General features: G+C 40.7%; 1 long non-coding RNA gene across 1 annotated transcript in view; it reads right to left on the bottom strand.

The window, feature by feature from the left end:
* Window positions 1–464: 464 nt before the first annotated feature.
* LOC142761318 (uncharacterized) overlaps window positions 465–14298 on the bottom strand; it is a 31627-nt gene continuing 17793 nt past the window's right edge. The window contains exon 3 of the long non-coding RNA XR_012883608.1: window positions 465–1841. This is a non-coding gene — a long non-coding RNA (uncharacterized LOC142761318). The remainder of the gene's footprint in view (window positions 1842–14298) is intronic.

The raw sequence follows: 14298 nt of genomic DNA, 5'->3' as shown, positions 1-14298 counted from the left end.
CATTCCAAACATCTGGTGCACGGTGGCAGCTGGAGTTGCGGATCGGTGTGGGGTCCAGATGTCGGACACGCACCGATCATATACTGTTGACCGGTGGATAGGTCATCAGTTTTCCGAAAGTGGACAACCCCCTTAAAGAACACATTGCTCCATTGTGAAGAATCTCCTGTAACATGTAATAAACAGTGCACACAGAACTGCTGTAAGTATGCTCACCTTTTATAATAAAATACAAACTTAAAACAAGATACAGTAAATACGTAAAAAAATTTGGGATGTTCAGAAGTGACATCATAAGGCGAAGTTAATTAGCATAAAAGGTTAACTATTAAGGACATTTTTATATGTCACAAGCAAATAAAACAAAGTTAAGAGAGACATAAATTCTATGGAACATAAGCATACAGTAGAAATACAAGACAAGAAAATAAATAATGATAAGATTGGTATAAATAGAAAAAAACATCTTGACCAATGACGACAATAAATTAATACATAAATATACATGCTAGTGATGCGATCAAAGGGGGCACCCTCACCCTTTCCCTTTGAAATCCACCATCAGCGTTGATCACCGAATTCAAAGGTTTAACAGCGGAGATCAGAGATTTCTCTAAATCTCTGCAGTTATTGCGGGGCTTCTGCTGTGTATTACTGCCCTGCTCCTGATGTCACGGGCACACTTGCTGTGCCCGCGCAATTAGCAGGCCAAGTATGCTCATTCTAATACAGCAATGTCCAACCACTCATGACAAGCATCGTCAACTGGATAATAAAATTGGGTGTAGTTTGGGTTGGGTCAATTGACCCCATGACCTCCCCCTAAATCTGCCCTTGATCCAGAGCCCTGAATTGGGCTTTTTAACCCTTTCTAGAGTAAACAGAAGAAACTGTGCTGTAGCTTCTCTCACCTCCCTGTATAGTATTTAAAACTAGACAGATTGTTTGGGGACTGAGGAGATTTGTGAACATTCAAGGAGAGCCTGCAGTCAGAGAAAGAGGAACTCCAGGCTGCTGAAAGACGAGGACGATGTCATAATCTCCTAATAAGTTATATTACAAAGTTTCATATATTAACATGTACTACTGCTATCTGCAAAATAATGTTCTTATGATATGTACCTTTAAAATAGATCCTTCTCAAACCTGTAGCTACATTTTCCAGCGTATGTCCAGCTTATGGTGTAGAATCTCTAGCACTTCAGAACAATATATAAAAACTGTACGAACGATTCAAGAAAACAGTAGAAGGAAAAGCATTTTTCCATTGTCTAACGTGTTCTCTTATCTATGGTGTTATTATTTAGCATTAATGGTAGAGTATTCATACTTGGACATATGCCACTGTATTGAAGGCTCCTTGATAAATCAATTTTGAAGGATCAAAAGGTTCTTTTCGAATAATTTCCACTTGAACTGCAGTTCAAGGATAAATATTATTTCCCCCTGGAAATTCTAACTATTTTTTAATGATGTTATGTGATATTTTAACAATGTACCCAGTGCAACAGAGCTCTGGATTCTCTATTTAAATAGCTTTGATGGTATGTCATAACAAATTAGTTTTTAAATGTTGCCAATTTGGCAGACATAGCTGATTATTTCCCGCAATCACATTGCATATGTGCACAAGATTGTAATTAATGACCAGGGACACTGAACACACTTTAATAATGATCTTTTCACATTCAGGGGACTGTAAGTATTATTGGCATCTGTGCCTTGTGATGTTGAGGAAAGAGCAATGAATACTGATGGATTAATCGGTGCCATATAATCTGATCGTCCACTGGTTGTCTTTTGCAAATTGGCAGAATCACTGGGAGTTATTGATGAAGCAGCTGCGGAGAATATTAACAGAATGTTTATGTTTCTTTCAATGAAGCACTATGAAATCCTAATTAGTTTGAAATTGCTCTTTTGGCAAGAATACAAATATATGTACAATATCACTTTAACTTAATGGCAGAAAAATCAGCACTCCTTGAACTTTTTCAATTTTGCTAATTCTATTCTTTTACCTTCTGGATTGGAATAACTGCATATAGCTAATACAGATCATTGACTAGGGGACCTGATTACTAAATATTATTTATAAATCAATGAATACAATCTTTAATGGCATTGGCACCTATAGCTACAGGGCTCATGCACATTACCATATTACTGTTCCGTATAAACTCCAAATTTTGTCATATTATTCCTTACATATCAACAAGAAGGCGATGAATAGAGACACCTTATGGAGTGTTTGCAGCTACACACTGACTCCTTGCTATCTATCTGAGTTAACATAATAAGTTAAAGAGGACCTCTAAGGCTAAGTTCACACTACCGTTAATATACATTTACTTCTCTTCCGTCAGAGGAAGAGAGGATCAAAAGATTAAACGGAAAGCAACGGTTCCGTTATAATTGCCATTGATTTCAATGGTAATTCTTTTGTTTCAGTTGCATTCTGTTTGTCTCTGTTTGCCAGTTTTTTTTTCATGAAAACAAAAGTTCTACAGACTGTACTTAATATTTCCATCCACTCTTTGTCTGACGAAAGAGAGGTAAACGTATGCTAACGCTAGTGTGAACTTAGCCTTAGCTCTCCTGACATGTCTCTATTAGTAAATACTTGCATTCCCCATGAAATAAAAATTATGGAGCATCTTTTATTAGACCTCTGTGTTGTGTTGTTTCCATTTAAACCCTCTTAAAAAGGTATGAATAAATTGACAACTTGGTGTTACCATTCCCCTTTTTAACCGGTTAAGGACTAGGCTGTTTTATAGCTAAATGACCAGAGCAAATGTCACAATTTTTCTATGCGCTTCTTTAGATAACTATAACTCTGCAGGTGAATAAAGTTCATCTTTGAATTTTACACTCTTTTTAAAGGACAGATAGGGCTTTGTTTTAGTGGCATTTGTCAGTATACATCATTTTTATTTTTTTCTCTAAAGTGGGCAAAATTGGAAAAAAATACAAGAATTTAGCAATTGCGTCAGTTTATGATAGCATTTTTCACACATAGTATGGACCACGGACAAAATTCATCTCCTTTCACATTCTTCCACTTCACCTGTGCATGGGGATACCATATATGTGTGCTTTATTCACTGTGCGGGCATGTGCCAGCGCTTGGCATAAAAGGAGGCTTTTTGGCCCGTTCGGTCCAGGAATTCTGCACTTGATTATATAGCAGCATACTGTTTTCTGGGGGGCCTAATGCTGCTGAAACATTAGAAACACCCCATAAATGACTTCATTCACACAAGTAGACCCCACAAGGTTTCCTTCAAGAAGGCAGAAGACCCCCAGACGAAGGCAGTTGCGCCGAAACGCGCGTTGGGGCAGACACATCGCCGTGCTTCCATCTGGTTGATCAATGGGTATGTGCTTGATGTTCATACATTTTCTTGCATTTATTCACTAATGTATTATTCATACTTATGCATTTATGTACCCTGATCATTAGATCATACCTTTTGGTTGTCATTATTATACGTCAATTTCAGACGTTACCTTTCTTATATATTGTATGGCGGTTTGGTCTTTTTAACCTGTTGGTTTATGGATTCTTTTTATCATTTTGTATGTATATGTAATTTTGAATAAAATATTTTGCTCATTTTTCTAAATGTTCTTGTGTATTGGCATCTGTTCTCTTTTCGGTCATATATTATGCTTTGGATGCCCCATGGGTATACACCCCTGGATCTGGTTCATATTTAACATGCTTGCTGACAGCCGCATCTTTACTTTATTTTGAACCACTCTAGATCCATGCTGTGCTTTTTGGTCATATTAAGGTTTCCTTCAAGGAGTTTATCATATTTTTAGACAGTCCAATTTTCTTCTGAAAGTTTCTTGAATAAGATGGAACAAAATAAAATTTGATTTTTTTTAGCAAATGCGTCAGTTTATGCTAGCATTTTTCACACACAGTATAGACCACGGACAAAATTAATCTCATTTCACATTCTTCCACTTCTCCCGTGCATGGGGATACCAAATATGTGTGCTTTATTCACTGTGCGGGCGTGTGCCAGGGCTTGGCATAAAAGGAGGCTTTTTGGCCTTTTCGGTCCAGCAATTCTGCATTTCATTTTATAGCAGCATACGGTTTTCTGGGAGGCCTAATGCTGCTGAAAGATTAGAATCACCCCATAAATGACTTCATTCACACAAGTAGACCCCACAAGGTTTTCTTCAAGGGGATTATCATAAAGTTTCTTGAATAAGATGGAACAACATAAAATTAGCATTTTTTTTAGCAAATGCGTCAGTTTATGCTAGAATTTTTCACATATAGAATGGACCATGGACAAAATTAATCTCCTTTCACATTCTTCCACTTCTCCCGTGCATGGGGATACCAAATATGTGTGTCTTATTTATCACATAGAGATGTAGGAGGGCGGACGATAGAAGAAGCTTATTTCACAAATCGCCTTTTTTCAAAGCTGGTTTTACAAAACTCAACAGAGTTTCTATAACACTTCCAAAATATCTGCTCTTGAAGCAGAAATCCCAAAATATTAATCTTGGGGTATAATGGGAATTAATTTTTTGGGGGTTTTCTAAAATAAGAAATTGCAGGTTTATGTAAATGGAGCTCTCCAGCAGATGAACTTTAGAAAATATGCAAACATGACATCCACCCCCCCCCCCCCACACCCATTCCCTCCCTCACTCTTGGAGTAAAATCGGGGGAAAAATAAAAATGTAATGTAATTCAGAACAGTGTGGTATTTTTTAAAACATGGGTCAATGCACAGGCCTGGTTGTGAGGGACATGAGGGACAGAAATATCGGGAATCTTTGCGGTGCCCGTCTTTTCTGCAGACGCAGCACTTTTTCTGGGGGTTGCTTCTAGTTGGTGTTGGGGGAATGCGAGTGATGAAATGTCTTTCAGTCAGTCGCGTGACATCCTCAGACTGGGGGCATTCTCTGGTGTCCTGAATAGAGATGAGCGAACCGGGACAACCGAACCCGGTTTCGGTCCGAACTTCCGGTAAAGTTCGGTTCGCAGCGAATCCGAACTTCACCGGGTTCGGCCGAACCCGTTTTGACCGAACCCGGTCAAAAACATTATACAAATCGGCAGCCACTTATCTCTATCAATCACTGATAGAGAAAAGAGGCTGCTGATTAAAAATAAAATAAAAAGCATTTCATACGTACCCGGTCGTTGTCTTGTTGACGAGTCCCTCTTCTTCCTCCAGTCCGACCTTTTCTGACGCGGCAGCCTGTGATTGGCTGCAGAGGCCTCTGCAGCCTGTGATTGGCTGCAGAGGCCGCGGCAGCCTGTGATTGGCTGCAGCGCTCACAAGGCTGCATCGTCATCAAGGAATGTCGGGCCGGATGTCGAGAGGGACGCGTCACCAAGGCAACGGCCAGGAGACCGGACTGGAGGAAGCAGAAAGTTCTCGGTAAGTATGAACGTCTTTTTTTTTACAGGTACTGTGATCGGTAGTCACTGTCCAGGGTACTGAAACAGTTACTGCCGATCAGTTAACTCTTTCAGCACCCTGAACAGTGACTATTTAGTGTATGTGCACACACACTAATTACGTCCGTAAATGACGGACGTATTTCGGCCGCAAGTACCGGACCGAACACAGTGCAGGGAGCCGGGCTCCTAGCATCATACTTATGTACGATGCTGGGAGTCCCTGCCTCTCTGCAGGACAACTGTCCCGTACTGTAATCATGTTTTCAGTACGGGACAGTAGTTCCACGGAGAGGCAGGGACTCCTAGCATCGTATATAAATATGATGCTAGGAGCCCGGCTCCCTGCAGGGTGTTCGGTCCGGTACTTGCGGCCGAAATACGTCCGTCAATTACGGACGTAATTAGTGTGTGTGCACATACCCTTACTGACGTCGCCTAGCAACGCTGCCGTAATGACGGGTGCACACATGTAGCCACCCGTCATTACGGGGCCTCATGCACACGACCATAAAAACACCCGTTATCACGGGTCGTAATTACGACCCGAAATAGCGGGCCCATAGACTTCTGTTAGCCACGGGTACCTTCCCGTTTTCTCACGGGAAGGTGCCCGTGCCGTTAAAAAGATAGAACATGTTCTATTTTTTTATTTTACGGGCCGTGCTCGTAATTACGACTCGTAACTACGAGCACGGCCGGCCGGCCACGGGCAGCCGGCCGCTTTTGCGAACCGTGCTGTCATTATAATTATAGCAGCACGGCCCGTAAAATAGAAAAATAGAACATGTTCTATTTTTTTAACGGCACGGGCACCTTCCCGTGAGAATACGGAAAGGTACCCGTGGGTAACAGAAGTCTATGAGCCCGTTATTGCGGGTCGTAATTACGACCCGCAATAACGGGTGTTTTTACGGTCGTGTGCATGATGGGAGCACGGCTCGGAAAAACGAACGGCTGCCCGTGCTCATCTCCTGAAATAATCTGTGCTGCCTTAAACTCTGTGGACAGGTCAGGATCCTGTTTCTTTTAAATGCTGCTAGGGAACCCGCTCGATCCACTATATAAGGCTGCGCTACAGTGCAGCATTTAAAAGAAACAGGATCCTGACCTGTCCACAGAGTTTAAGGCAGCACAGAGTATTTCAGGAGATGAGCGTGCAGATTCAGTGCTGTTGTGAACTCTGCTCTTACCATTACGTAGCTCTCAGTCTGTTATCTCTCCTCCACTCCTGTCCTCAAGAACACCTTCACATGATTGGCAAGTCACCACGTAATGGTAAGAGCAGAGTTCACAGCAGCACAGAGTATTTCAGGAGATGAGCGTGCGGATCTTGTGCGTGGTGGTGACTTGCCAATCATGTGAACGTGTTATAGAGGACAGGAGTGGAGGAGATGTAACAGACTGAGCTACGTAATGGTAAGAACAGAGTTCACAGCAGCACAGAGTATTTCAGGAGAGGAGCGTGCAGATTCAGTGCTGCTGTGAACTCTGCTCTTACCATTACGTAGCTCAGTCTGTTACCTCTCCTCCACTCCTGTCCTCAATAACACCTTCACATGATTGGCAAGTCACCACCCCGCACAAGATCCGCACGCTCATCTCCTGAAATACTCTGTGCTGCTGTGAACTCTGCTCTTACCATTACGTGGTGACTTGCCAATCATGTGAAGGTGTTCTGGAGGACAGGAGTGGAGGAGAGGTAACAGACTGAGAGCTACGTAATGGTAAGAGCAGAGTTCGCAGCAGCACTGAATCTGCACGCTCATCTCCTGAAATACTCTGTGCTGCCTTAAACTCTATGGACAGGTCAGGATCCTGTTTCTTTTAAATGCTGCACTGTAGCGCAGCCTTATATAGTGGATCGAGCGGGTTCCCCAGCAGCATTTAAAAGAAACCGTGTTTGTGTATGTGTGTGTTTGTGTATATATGTGTGTTTGGGTATGTGACTGTCTGTTTTTGTTTTTATATGTGTGTGTGTATATATGGGTGTGTTTGTGTATATGTGTTTTGTGTATATGTTTGTGTATATATGGGTGTATTTGTGTATATGTTTGTGTGTAGATGTTTGTGTGTGTTTTTGTATATGTGTATATGTGTGTATATGGGTGTGTGTTTGTGTGTATATATGGGTGTGTTTGTGTATATGTGTTTGTGTATATGTGTGTTTGGGTATGTGTGTTTTTGTTTGTATATGTGTTTGTGTATGTGTGTATAACTGTGTGTGTGTTTGGATATGTGTGTTTTTGTTTGTATATGTGTGAGTTCGTGTATATGTGTGTGTTTGTCTGTTTATGTGTGTGTGTATATCTTGTTGTGTTTGTGTATATATGTGTGTGTCTGTGTATGGTTGTTTGTTTGTGTGTGCGTGTATATATGTGTGTAGGTGAGTAGAAGTATTGGTATTGTTCACATTGATAACTGTTTTTTTATGTTGTTGCAGATTTTGATGTACCGATTGGACTACATCTACGATTCGTTGGACTACTGCGTAGATCTGCGTTTTTTCAAATTTTAATAAAATGGTTAACGAGGGTTTTGTTGGGGATTTCTTATTTCAATAAAAAAGAATTGTCTTTGTGTTTTTTTTTCAAACTTTATTAGTGCCTAGATAATGGCAGTTGGCTGATTGACAGCGTCCATTATTAAGGCGGTACTTAGTGTTAGCCGGTGCAGAGGCTAGCACTAACCACCCATTATTACCCCGGTACCCACCACCACCAGGGGTGCCGGGAAGAGCTTGGTACGATCCAGTACCCGACCATCTGTTGTGATGGTCGGGTACTGGGGCGGCCGTAGGCTGGTATTATGAGGCTGGGAAGGGCCAAAATCAGTGGACCTTCCCACCCTTGTAATGCTAGGCTGCTGCTGCTGTGTTGTATCGGGCTGGTTATAAAAATGGGGGGGACCCCCACGTCGTTTTTTTTTTGGAATTTAACAAATTTAGCAATAGACGGGTCCCCCACATTTTTAATAACCAGCCATATACAAGGCCGCAGCAGTCTGGCATTACATGGGTGGGAAGGGCCACTGGTTTTGTCCATTCCCAGGCTAATAACACTGTTGTATGTGGCTGGTTATGATAAATTGGGTGGAACCCCATGTCTTTTTAAAAAAAAAAATGTAAATAAATAAATAATTTAAAAAAATGACGTGGGGTCCCCCCCACTTTTATAACCAGCCAGATACAACACAGCAGCAGCAGCCTAGCATTACAAGGGTGGGAAGGTCCACTGTTTTTGGCCCTTCCCAGCCTCATAATACCAGCCTGCGGCCGCCCCAGGGCCCGACCATCACAACAGATGGTCGGGTACTGGATCGTACCTGGCTCTTCCCGGCACCCCTGGTGGTTTTGGGTACCGGGGTAATAATGGTGGTTAGTGTTAGCCTCTGCACCGGCTAACACTAAGCCTCGCATTAGTAATGGATGTTGTCACTCAGACAGCGGCCATTACTAAAGTGGTAATAATAAAATTTGAAAAGAAAAAGACAAAGATATAGATAAAATATTTTATTGAAATAAAGCACCCCCAACCCAACCCTCATTAACCATTTTATTGTAGAAAAAAAACCGTCATCGAAGTAGTCCTCGAAACCGACGTAGTCCAAACACCAAACCTGTGGAAAAAAAAAATAATGAAATAAAACATGTCGTAGGCTTAGATTCAGTTTAATGTGTGATACTGACTGTTATACCATGTATAGAAGCCTGCCGTGAAGTTGACTTAGATACAGGGCGCCAGCAGACAGTATCATACATGGCCATACATACATATATACAAATATACATACATATATACAAACATACATACATATATACAAGCATGCACATATATACATGCAAATATACATACATGCAAACATACACACATATATACATGCAAACTATCATACATACATGCATACACACACACATGAAAACATACATACATACAAACAAACATGCAAAGATACATACATACATATATACAAGCATGCACAAATATACATGCAAACATAAATACATGCAAACATAATTACAAACATGCACATATATATATAAACATACATGCAAACATACATGCAAAAATAAAAACATGCAAACATACATACATGCACATCTATACATACATACATGACAACATACATACAAACATACATGACAACATACATACATGCAAACATACATACATGCAAACATACATACACACATGCAAACATATATACATGCAAATATACATACAAACATGCACATGTATACATACATGCCAACATACATGCAAACATACATGCACATATATACATACATACATGACAACATACATACATACATGCAAATATACATACATACACACACACATGCACATATATACATACATGCCAACATACATGCACATATATACATACATGACAACATACATACATACATACATACATGACAACATACATACATATATATATACACACATGCAAATATACATACAAACATGCATACATACATGCAAACATACATTCATGCAAACATACATGCAAACATACATACATACAAATATACATACACACATGCACATATATACATACATGACAACATACATACATACATGACAACATACATGCAAAAATACATACATGCAAACATACATACATACATGCAAATATACATACAAACATGCACATATATACATACATGCCAACATACATGCAAACATACATGCACAGATATACATACATACATACATGCCAACATACATACATGCCAAAAAATAATAATAATACGTTCATACTTACTTTCCTCCTGTCCGGCCTCCAGCGATGACGCTTCATCCATGTCGCCGCTGCAGCCTGTGATTGGCTGCAGAGGCGGTCACGTGGGATGAAGCGTCATCCTGACGTGCGTGACCGCCACTACAGCCTGTGATTGGCTGCAGCGGCGAAAGGGATGAAACGTCATCGCTGGAGGCCGGACAGGAGGAAAGTAAGTACGAACGTATAATTTTTATTTTTTTATTACATTTAAATGGTATTTTCCGCGCGCCGAGCATGTACTGTGAAGGTTGCTGAAAGAGTTAGTGCAGCCCATTAACTCTATCAGCACCCTGGACAGTAGCATGCTCGGCGCACGTAAGTGACAGGTTCGGTCAGAACTAGTTCGGTCCGAACCGAACTTTTTTGTGAAATTCGGCGAACTAGCCGAACCGAACTTTTGATAAGTTCGCTCATCTCTAGTCCTGAACGTCAAATATGAGGCCTTCAATAATTTTCTACTGGAAATCAAGGTATGTGTCTCTGCCTCTGTTTTTTTTATAGAGCACAAATGAATTGTGGATTGCCACATGTAACATGTAACAGATAAATGGCCACTTTTTTGTACCAGGTTTTTGTTTTGCGTTTTACTAAATAAAACCTTGTCACTTAAATCCACCTCCCTATGTACTTGTTATATTCGGACACGCTTACTGGTTTGTGCTTGTCCGATGTTGCCCCTCTTTCCCTCACTGCCACTGTTCCTGCGGTATGAATCCCTGTACTTGACCGCCAGCAATTCCTCAGATGTATAAGCACAGGAGTCCCCCTTTACCATGTGCTTCCCCACTAATTGCTGCGGAAAACCAATTTGGTTTTTGCGCATGGTACCACATGCCCCAGTCCTTGCAGCATGCAAATGCCTAAACAGGGGCACACTCAAATAAAAATTATCACAGTATAGGTGGTACCCCTTGTGAAGCAGAGGCTGCATTATCTCCCACATGATCTCACTGCTGGTGGAAAGATCAGGGGGGCATCCAGAAACATTTATTGTGCGGTCCCGCCCTTCATAAATCCTGAAGGCGGTGGTATATCCTGACCCGCTTTCACACAATTTGTAAAGCTTAACGCAATATCTTGCCCTTTTGGAAGGTAGATATTGGCTAAAGCTAAGTCTTCCATGGAAGTCTTCCATGGAAGTTGAGGAAGGATTCGTCCATTCTTACATTCTGCTCAGGGGTGTAAAGTTGCAGGAATAAATTATTGAGGGAATTTATTAGCGGTCTTATTTTGAACAACCGATCATGGTTTGCATCGGTACTTGGGGGGGCCAGTGCGTTGTCATTGAAGTGGAGGAACCTCATTATTGTCTCATAATGAGACCTGGGCATTACTGCAGAATACACTGGGGTGGTCTTGTTGACCAGTAAGACCTAATGGAGGGCTTTTTTGACAATACCCATATTTAGGGTGAGCCCCAAAAAAAATTTTCATTCCTGCAAATTGGTGGGCTTCCAATCTCTGGCATGGGTGGATGAAGGTTTCTGCCTTATATACTTAGCAGCATATAAATTAGTTTTGTGGACGATCATATTTAGGATGACGTCAGTAATAAATAAATGGAAGTAATCCATTTGGACAAAATTTGTATTGTTCACAGTTATGGCAGGAGTGGCAGTAAATCCGTGGATTCTAGGCCCAAAAGATGGAGCAGGTGCCCATACAAGAGCCTGAACTGGAGGGACCAGGCTGTCCAGTGCTACAGCGCTACTAGGCCCTGCACTTCCATGTTCTGCAGTTTCAACTACGTCAGGGATAACGGCCCCTGAAGAAGAACCTGAAGTGACGCTTTCATCGTCACTACCTAAAACAGGTTCCAACTCTGACGCCATCTCTGATGCGGTCTCAGACTCAGACCACAGCATGGCGTATGCCTCCTCAGCACTAAAAAACGTCCTCGCCATAACGTCACTAATACTAACTAAACAAACTTTTTTTTTTATAAACACACAAACTAACTGGTATATATATATATATATATATATATATATATATATATATATACACTACCGCTAACAAAAAAATAAACCGCTATTGCTATATGTATATTATATATACACTACCGTTCAAAAGTTTAGGGTCACTTAGAAATTCCTTATCTTTGCAAGAAAAGCACAGTTTTTTTCAATGAAGATAACATTAAATTAATCAGAAATATACTCTATACATTGTTAATGTGCTAAATGACTATTCTAGCTGCAAACGTCTTGTTTTTAATGCAATATCTACATAGGTGTATAGAGGCCCATTTCCAGCAACCATCACTCCAGTGTTCTAATGGTACATTGTGTTTGCTAACTGTGTTAGAAGGCTAATGGATGATTAGAAAACACTTGAAAACCCTTGTGCTATTATGTTCGCACCGCTGTAAACAGTTTTGCTGTTTAGAGGAGCTATACAACTAACCTTCCTTTGAGCTAGTTGAGAATCTGGAGCATTACATTTGTGGGTACGATTAAACTCTCAAAATGGCTAGAAAAACTGAGCTTTCATGTGAAACTCGACAGTCTATTCTTGTTCTTAGAAATGCAGGCTATTCCATGCGAGAAATTGCCAAGAAACTGAAGATTTCCTACAACGGTGTGTACTACTCCCTTCAGAGGACAGCACAAACAGGCTCTAACCAGAGTAGACAGAGAAGAGGGAGGCCCCGCTGCACAACTGAGCAACAAGACAAGTACATTAGAGTCTCTAGTTTGAGAAATAGACGCCTCACAGGTCCTCAACTGGCAGCTTAATTAAATAGTACCCGCAAAACGCCAGTGTCAACGTCTACAGTGAAGAGGCGACTCCGGGATGCTGGCCTTCAGGGCAGAGTGGCAAAGAAAAAGCCATATCTGAGACTGGCTAATAAAAGGAAAAGATTAATATGGGCAAAAGCACACAGACATTGGACAGAGGAAGATTGGAAAAAAGTGTTATGGACAGACGAATCGAAGTTTGAGGTGTTTGGATCACACAGAAGAACATTTGTAAGATGCATAACAATTGAAAGGATGCTGGAAGAGTGCATGACGCCATCTGTCAAGCATGGTGGAGGTAATGTCATGGTCTGGGGTTACTTTGGTGCTGGTAAAGTGGGAGATTTGTACAAGGTAAAAGGGATTTTGAATAAGGAAGGCTATCACTCCATTTTGCAATGCCATGCCATACCCTGTGGAGAGCGCTTGATTGGAGCCAATTTCATCCTACAACAGGACAATGACCCAAAGCACACCTCCAAATTATGCAAGAACTATTTAGGGAAGAAGCAGGCAGCTGGTATTCTATCTGTAATGGAGTGGCCAGTGCAGTCACCAGATCTCAACCCCATAGAGCTGTTGTGGGAGCAGCTTGACCGTATGGTACGCAAGAAGTGCCCATCAAGCCAATCCAACTTGTGGGAGGGGCTTCTGGAAGCATGGGGGTGAAATTTCTCCCGATTACCTCAGCAAATTAACAGCTAGAATGCCAAAGGTCTGCAATGCTGTAATTGCTGCAAATGGAGCATTCTTTGACGAAAGCAAAGTTTGAAGGAGAAAATTATTATTTGAAATAAAAATCATTATTTCTAACCTTGTCAATGTCTTGACTATATTTTCTAGTCATTTTGCAACTCATTTGATAAATATAAGTGTGAGTTTTCATGGAAAACACAAAATTGTCTGGGTGACCCCAAACTTTTGAACGGTAGTGTATATGTATATATATATATATATATATATATATATATATATATATATATATATATATATATATATATATATATATATGTGGATATATACAGTGAAGGAAATAAGTATTTGATCCCTTGCTGATTTTGTAAGTTTGCCCACTGTCAAAGACATGAACAGTCTAGAATTTTGAGGCTAGCTTAATTTTACCAGTGAGAGATAGATTATATATAAAAAAATATAAAAAATAACATTGTCAAAATTATATATATTTATTTGCATTGTGCACAGAGAAATAAGTATTTGATCCCTTTGGCAAACAAGACTTAATACTTGGTGGCAAAACCCTTGTTGGCAAGCACAGCAGTCAGACGTTTTTTGTAGTTGATGATGAGGTTTGCACACATGTTAGATGGA

This window comes from Rhinoderma darwinii, chromosome 4 (genome assembly GCF_050947455.1).
Source record: "Rhinoderma darwinii isolate aRhiDar2 chromosome 4, aRhiDar2.hap1, whole genome shotgun sequence".
Classification (NCBI taxonomy): Eukaryota; Metazoa; Chordata; class Amphibia; order Anura; family Rhinodermatidae; genus Rhinoderma; species Rhinoderma darwinii.
This window is presented reverse-complemented; position numbering and strand designations above follow the sequence as displayed.